The sequence below is a fragment of the Pinus tabuliformis genome, chromosome X (genome assembly GCF_031772625.1).
Source record: "Pinus tabuliformis cultivar Carrire ecotype Pingquan chromosome X, CPIR1, whole genome shotgun sequence".
NCBI lineage: Eukaryota > Viridiplantae > Streptophyta > Pinopsida > Pinales > Pinaceae > Pinus > Pinus tabuliformis.
The window spans coordinates 519,118,792-519,124,984 of NC_142308.1; positions in this window are offsets into that span (position 1 = coordinate 519,118,792).

Genomic DNA, 6,193 nt, shown 5'->3' on the forward strand with positions numbered 1-6,193 from the left:
CGGTATAGCCTCCACACCTACAAGAACCAGTTAGCAACGTCGAAGCTCGTCCCGAATATGCTTATTGATTGTTGATGTCTACAAAACCATTTCATTAACAAGTCTTAAAATCATTGAACATCATGAAGAAGAATAGTGGTGATGGTAATTATGCGAGTTTTTTAAGTTTTTTATTCATGTGGAAGAAGTTGATACAAGACCAACAGCCCAGGGCATTCTTCATGAAAAGTATTTATGCTTGTGGTTTGTTAGTTGCTAGCTTACTGAATCTAATCGTGGTGGACGGAAATTAACTTGTTATTCCTTATGCCGCTGAAGGTGGAATAGCATTTATTTTTGTCGGGTTCACATTGGAATAAAGGTTGGCCAATGGGTTCTTTAGTATGGAGGGGCATATTTTACTTACGTTGCTGTGAAAAATCATCATTTTATTGGTGACCTTCTATAATTTCTTTATTTAGGGTTTGGTATATTATGGTTTTTAATTAGAAAATCTAATATCACCTCTAACATGTGAGCAAAGGAAATAGTGTTGTTTTTGTTGGGAGATGTGAGGAGGCTCTAGTCTCTAATGTATTGTTTTGATACTGACATTAAAGTTTCAAATCTTTGTGGTCATCTTAGTATTTTTTTTTATAACTTTAAATTGTTTTATGTTTACTTGAATTTTGGCTTATTGATTTTGACTTAGAAAGTGAAGTGGCCTTACTTTGTGAAGACTTATTTTAAGGCCCCCTTTAATATTTGCTAAAAGAGTTGCAGGGAATGATGATTCGTTTTCTATACTCATTTATTTATTGTGTCTACTGAGGAAATCCAAATGTGTCATTATTCTATATGGTGATATTTTACTTCGAGTTGTACGGAAATGCATTAACTTCAGGGTAAAGTTATATCATTTCATGATTCTAGTTTTGGTATATTAAGTTCTTTTACGAACAAATATTCTAGTGCATGTAGCATGTAAGCAAATGATAAAGTATTATTATTATTTCGAGATGTGAGGAGGCTTTGATCTCTCGTCTATTGTTTTCATACTCACAATGAACAATGGACTCCCAAGGACTTGTATGATTCTCTTTCCTTATGTTTATAGTTTCCAAATGTTACTCATCTACTTGAATTTGGGTTTATTGATTTTTTCCTAGAAAGTGAATTGACCTAACTCTGTGAATAATTATTGTAAGACTCCTTTTTGGGTTTGCTAGAAGAATTGGAGGGAATGGTGGTTACTCTGATATGCCCATCTTATTATTGTGCCAACTTATTCAAACTCTGATTTGAGTTTTCCCCCTCCTAGATTTAGTTATATGTATATTTTTAGTGGTAAAGGGAGGGATGCTTTATTGAGACTTATTGGGGCATGGATTTTGGGAGAATTTAAAAAGATTTTTGTTTACCCTACCATTTATGATGGATTTTGAATCCATATTTAATGGATATGTTGTTTCACACCCTACCACCTGTGGTCATCTAGTTATGTTCATTTTTACCTCACCGGTATAGTTGTGCAATTTTTATTCCTTGCGCAAATTCATGGAAATTGGGCTTCTCGAGCGTACTATGTTTTATGGAGGAAGTGGGTTTACAGAATCAAGACACCATCCTCAACTAAGTGTGCTTGGCTAGAATTGTTTATGCATTATCCCCTATCTAGAATAGATCAACACTTATAATTTCATGGGGTGCTAGGCTCTTGATAATTTAGAGATAAATTGTTATCTTCTCCCCTTCTTTTAGACTGTCCAAATGTTATCCCTTGCTTCAATGCCACTTCTGGACACAATTTTGAGGAGGGGCAAGAATACTATCAAAATAAATCCCTAAGGGTGCATGCTTAAATTCACCATCATTTGTAGGACATTAATGGATGATACAAGGAACTAATGTCATGCACTATTCAGAAATAAATTCCAAAATTTGAGGGAGAGGCATCCACACATAGAATCAAACTCATAGACACTAAGGTATTGGTAAAATGGGTTGATTGGATCCCTAATAAAGGGAACATCATGGGACATTTTAACAATTACATGAAAATGATCGGCTTGTACTAGAAGATTAAATTTATATTGTAGGGCATGTTGGTGGACAAATAGGATCACAAAGAAGATGCCCTCAATTCATTACACTTCCTTCATTGTCATATAAGAGTGTTGTACTACACATTGGACTATATAGAGCAGTGCTTTGGTATCCCCCCTATGGTGGGAACTGCTCAAGAAGGCTCAAAGAGGCCTATTCAGATTGTAGTCTCAAATTCAGACCCCTCATAGTAGTGTTCTCATGTCTTTCTTCTGTGTGACTTATGTTATTACTTTTTCTACACAATGTATCTCTTGATAGAGCCACTTTTATATTTTGAAATTCGTATTTTTCTCTTATTTTTTGTACATTGTGTTTTTTGTGGAGATTTTTTTCTTGGTTATGTTTGGGTCTCCCAAGTGAGAGGTTGGCAAGGAAAATTCTTCTCTTTTTTTAGTCGCAATTTTTTACAGGAAATACAAATTTCACCTTGCAAATAAAGAAATATATTAGCAATAAATTTTAACATTATATAGTTTAGAAAAAATACTTTTAACATTTGATAGGTAGTAGGAGGTTGATTTAAAAAATGGGACCAATCTCAAAGTTGGGACTTGTTTGCACAAAATTTACATTAGGAAGGAATTGATTTGGTATTAGATGCCTATTATGAAATCAACCTAAAATACTTGGGTAAGAGTTCAATGTTCTAACAAAAGATAGAAGTTCAAACAAAATTAAAATTAAAATTAAAACACATCATGCAATATCTTACAAAGAGTACGAATAAAGTTAATGAGTATAAGCCAAAACCCTTTCTTTTTAAGAAATTATAAAAGATATACCAATTGAAATAGTACATAAATATTTATTTTGAAACCACTTATGGTATAAAATATTAAGTTTAATTCTAACATATGGCAAGATAAGCTTAGTATCCTCCTTTTCCACTAACCATATTACGAATATCAAGGAGCCACATGTACCTATCATGATAAGTGTCAACTATTTTAGCAATTCACTTTTTTTTTTTCAACTAATGGTATAGAAATCAGCCATAACCTTTTTTAGAATATAAATAAACAAAAAAATTAAACATATCACCAATATATAAAGAGGCCATCACATCAAAAAAAGAGGACATAAACTTTTTTTGTGGAAACCGATATAGGAGAAAACCACAAATTATTCTTCTTCTTCTTTCCTCAATTTATTACATAGATTTGTAAGAACCAATCTATTAGATTCCCTTATCCCCCAAGATATGCAAGAAAATACTTGCAGCGGACTACGACATTACTAATGAACCAACCTCAAAAATACACAAGGAGTCGCTCATTGTAGCCTGCAACTTGATTGAGGCACCAAACTCGATGATGAGTGAGCTTCGATTTTATCTAGGATTTGAAATAATTGATGATCCAAGAAGCCACCTATTTCTTCAACTCCTTGTACACCTATTTTAAAAATATTTCAAACCATATCCACCAACTTTTCATTTAAAAATTATCTTCCAACTGTTGGTTTCATATTATTGTTAACAACATGCCCTATACACACTTCATTCCAACTTGCTTATGCCCTATCAAAGATCTATTACAACTTGTTCATCAATATGGTCATATACAACTCATCTCAAAATGTGCTTCAATAACATCACTAAAGCTTTTGCATAAGCTTCTAAGCTATAAAATAGAGAATCTAGTCATCAAAATATACATCAACAAGGATTCTCATGCCTTTATAACAATGCATCAACAAACTCTGATTGTCATGCTTCTTTTGGAATTAAATTAACTCAATAATGAGTCCAAAAAGCCCCAAAAACCATATATAAATCAATAATAAAATTAATCATTCTACAAAAAGGCCCTTTAGAGTGCTTTCTAAAAAACGAGATATTTCGGGTAACAACTCTACAAAATGCTCATTTCTAATAACTTATGTATTCAACGAAACACATATTTGTGTGAAAACTAAAAAAATCATTTTATGGCATATAAAACAAGTTTTGAACCCACAACCTTGGCTATACCATCAAAATATTCTACCAACTAGGCTATGCAATGCAATTTGTCATAGTATTATCATAAATTGGATTTATCATGCACGATCATACCGTAAATGAAATGGGGGGCTTGACCATGTCATCTGTCCCCCCGCAGGAATTAAACACCTTCATAGTGAACAAACATTCACATTCTAACTTATTCCTCTCATCATCTATGTGTGATGTTGACATCTAAAATAGTCAACCAGATAGGTTGTGTAATATGTGCCAATTGTGGAACAAACCCCCAAAACAGGTTATATATTTAGAGAAGTGAAACATTACACTAATCACCCTTATTTAATGACTACAAAGCTCAATGCTAGGATCTCAAGCTATGTCAATCAATCCTTTGGCTACAAATATCAGGCCTCCTCTTTCTGGCTATGTGACTTGGCCCTCTAGCTATAGAGCTTAGCCCGTCGCTCTATGTCTATGTGACTAGGCCCTCTCACTATGGAGATTCTACCTTGGCTATAAAACTATGTGACTCAACCCTCTGGCTACGGAGCTTAGGCTTCAACTCTTTGTTTACATGACTTAGCCATATGGCTATGGAGCTCAGTCTTCGGTTTTTTGTTTACATGATGCAACCCCTTTGCCTACGAATCTTAGCTTGTGGCTCTCTAACTACGTGACATGGCCCTCTAGCTACAAAACTCCAACCTTCAACCCTTTTATCTATGTCACTGGAACTTCATATATTTGTTTATGTGAATCACCCTTCATACTGTAAATATCAAGCAATGTAACACCCGTCCATTATATGTAACACTCTACTGACCTGAGCTAAGAAAAGTTAGGCATGATATGTAACAATGAAAGAAAATACTTTATAAAATAATTTAATCACTTGGAAAAGTGAGACACCAAGAGATGAGATTATTTCCATATCCCATTGGTGAATGGGAATGGATAATTATTTCTTAATAAGACTTCTAGATCCAAATATAGATAATCTTAATAGATTTGGAGAAAAATATCCATTAAACTACTTAGCTCGAGAGAGATAATAAGTTAAGAAAAAATCATAACAGCCTTGCAGTAGATAAAGGCAAGCTTTTATGAGGAAAATCCTTGTTGGAGATAAAGGCGAGCTTTTCTGGGAAAAGCCTAGGCAAATGGATGAAAAAGATCCATAAAAGTGGGACGCTGCTAATGGAAACCATATCATGAAAGAGGGTATTAAATACCCATTGAAGAGATCAACAAAAGGCAGTTGATCCATGGCAAGAATTCTCATCTCGGGGGTGAACTGGTGGAAGATAGTTCTATGTTGGGTGGAGGTGTTCGGTTTACCAATTGACATCCTTTCAGATAATCTGGTTTACATGGGATGTTTTATATGTTGAAACCTTACTCTCTATGTTGTCAATTCTCTACGCATCTAAAAGAAATGCCTTAGGTTGTTCTTGCATATGAATTGATTGAATAATGTGCATGTGACTGCTATGCATAAGTAGAATTGTTTGTGTTAAATTTGGGTATGAGATTATTATATATGGCGCATGTGACAACCATTACATATAAATTCAATCCAAGTTCAGATATGTAAAGGAACATAATGTGTGGATATTATGGAGTATTTGTGCTATCTCGTCTTTTGTTTAAGATGGTGAATAATTATGCTTGAGATAGCTACGTAAATTGGATAACTATGGTTAAGGCTTGAAAGTGTATAGCCTAGGGTTCAGGTTATCTGTGCCATGCATTATGCATCATGGGTGAGAGAAATTGCATCCAATAAGGCTCTTTTAACTAATTGTGCATATTACATGAGATATACATGTTAGTAATACATTTGACTATGGTAGTAGGACCATGATCATGTTATAGGCAATGCTACCTATAGTATATTTATGATAAAGTTTCCATTTATGCTGGTCTTATGTTAGCAAACATTTGTAGCCCACTTGACTTCTTCTATGTATACATAGATATGCATCACAGAAATGAGTGTGGACATGCCACTAGATCATATGAGCATCTATGGGGAACCCTTGGGCGATCTCAATAAGGTGCAGGCCCATGAAATCATTGTATCCAGAAGATTGAAACCAAATACTAACTAGCTGACTACCCGTATTGTTAAAAAAATATAGCATTTGGGTTTCAATT